The 2,450-nt window shown below is 56.4% G+C and overlaps 1 long non-coding RNA gene across 1 annotated transcript in view; it reads right to left on the bottom strand.

The window, feature by feature from the left end:
- The window catches only part of LOC111824578, a 7,439-nt gene extending 5,193 nt beyond the window's left edge, over nucleotides 1–2,246 (bottom strand). Inside the window, exon 1 of the long non-coding RNA XR_002827688.1 lies at nucleotides 2,158–2,246. This is a non-coding gene — a long non-coding RNA (uncharacterized LOC111824578). The remainder of the gene's footprint in view (nucleotides 1–2,157) is intronic.
- Between the last annotated feature and the right edge of the window lie 204 nt (nucleotides 2,247–2,450).

Below are 2,450 nucleotides of genomic sequence, written 5' to 3'. Positions count from 1 at the left end.
ATCCCTGCAGATCTTCCAGCGCCTGGATAGAAACTTCCAGGGACAGGAGCGAGCTCCCTGCCCACACGCCTTCCTTTTCTCAAAGTCAAAACGCGCCCCCATGCTCATAAAACGCGAGCTCACAGCCTGGTCACGGCCGTCTTCCCAAGCAGCACCGCGATGGACTCTCCCAAGCCTGGCACCGAGCGCCAGCGACTTGTAAACTGAACACCCAGCAGTGTGGGTTCCAGACACAATGCCTGGGAGGGCTCAGGCTGCTCACACAAACCCCAAGTCCACGTGGCGGAGACGCCCACCTCCCTGCCAATCTGCACGCAAACTTGGAACTCCGCTTGTTAAAAAACAACTATGGCCCTCGCCGGTGTAGCTCAGTGGTTGAGCATCGGCCTGCAGACTGAAGGGTCCCAGATTCGACTCCCAGTCAGGGCACAGGCCCGAGGTACGGGCTCGATCCCAGTGTGGGGCGTGCAGGAGGCAGCCGATCAGTGATCCTCTCTCATCATTGATGTGTCTGTCTCTCTTCCTCTCCCTCCCTCTCTGAAATCAACAAAAATATATATATTTAAAAATAACTATGAAAAGACCACATTTTCCTCTTTGAACAGCCACAAAGCCCCTGTGTCCCCGCAGGGGAGGGGGGACTCTGGACGTGGTTCCATCCACCTGTTCAAGTGCCACAGCAGAGACTAAGGGGGAGCCCACACTCCCCGGCTCATGAGCCACATGTGGCTCTTGGGCCCGAGTGTGTGCTCTTCCACAAAATACCGACTTCTGCGCATGGGCCACGAAGTTTCAATCGCACTGTACGTGCACACCCGCACGTGGTATTTTGTGGAAGAGCCACTCTCAAGGGGCCAAAGAGCCGCATGTGGCTCGCGAGCCGCAGTTTGCCGACCACTGCCCCAGATGATGGAACACAGATGATGTTCACAGACACACGGAGCTATAACTGTGATTCACAGAAACCCTAGTCACAGCCTAAAACGAGCAGTCAGTGTTTCTCCCAGTATCTACCCCCCTGCCCACCATGTAATGCACATGACGGCCACAAGCGGCACTATTCGTATTCATTCCACACATGGAAAACCTGGGACAGAGAGGTTAAGTGACTTGCCCAAGGTCACACAGCTAAAAGGTAGCATAGGTCAGGTTCAAACTCAGGATAGTTTGAATGCGCCACTGTTTGAGCGCACACTCTGAGTGCAATACTGTCTCCCACTGAGAAACGTCTAAAACACACACACATGGATGCAGAAGACCAGCATTCCAGGGGGCGGAACATTCCACCAGAGACGCTGGGGCGTCTCCGTGGACCACAAAGGATTTATGGACAAGCCCGAGCTCTCCCTCGGAGGTGATGTCAGCAGAGCGAGTGAAAGAGATCTGTGTTCACTCTGCTCTAACGGCTGCGCATTTCTTGGCTGGAAGGAAGAGGGAGATGGGATGGGGTTTTGGCTTGGGTTCCTCTTGCGGAAAACGGCAGCCAACACGAGTCACCGTTCTCTAGGAGCATCTGAACGTCCCAGCAAAACCCAGAGAGAAGGGGCAACAGCAAGCACCACTTTAGGTTAAAGCAAGACCGTGTAGGCCCAATGCTAACTCTGCCTGTGCTCTATAAATGCAACGACCAAGCTGGGAGACAGCACCTCTGTGCACCACATGGAGCTGACACCCTGACCGCAGCTTTGCCTCCTCCCCAGAGCCCAGTACCGACACACCCTGGCAGTTACCCTGATGGATGGGAACTTGGCCCCTTCTCTCCAGACAAGGGGGTGGACCAGGCCATGGGGGAGGAAAGAAGCTCACAGACCCACAACAAGGGCCCATCCCCGACTCATGGCGATGACCTGGAGCGGAGCCCACACTCCAGTTCAGTGCCACCTGCACGCACCCCACCACCTGGGCAGCTCGACTGCCCCACACGCAGACGTCACCCCCAATCCGAGCAGCGTGAACAAGCCACATATTACCAGGACGATGCCACCGTAGGAGACAACCGAACAGAGTGCCCGAGTGTGGGGATGAGACATAAACAACGAAGTCTCCAACTACAGGAGTGAGCGAAGGACGCGATGGAGGTTCCGCCCTCCCTCCCCAGGCCTGTCCCTCTCCCAGCCACCCGGGTAAGGAAAACCACTGAGGAAGGAAGGGACCTACCGCACACGGCCGTCCCCCGATGATGTTGAAGCCGAGGGAGCCAGCGTCGCGGTGCAGGACCAGGGTCAGGCTTTTGGTCTCTTCGCCCTGCGGGGAACAGAGGAGGTCACAATTACTCACCAACAGAAAGCAGGTGGCAGGGACTCCCTCCATCTAAGTGGACTCATGGATCACCAGCTGACCATCACTCTTGGGGAGTGTAAGCAAGGGAACTGCTGGGCCAAGCAGAAGCCGTGCCCTGTGTTTAGGTTGCAAACACCTTGCGGCCCTGGTGTGACCATGGGAGACTCCTG

The sequence above is a fragment of the Myotis lucifugus genome, unplaced genomic scaffold (assembly GCF_000147115.1).
Source record: "Myotis lucifugus unplaced genomic scaffold, Myoluc2.0 scaffold_2503, whole genome shotgun sequence".
Lineage (NCBI taxonomy): Eukaryota > Metazoa > Chordata > Mammalia > Chiroptera > Vespertilionidae > Myotis > Myotis lucifugus.
This window is presented reverse-complemented; position numbering and strand designations above follow the sequence as displayed.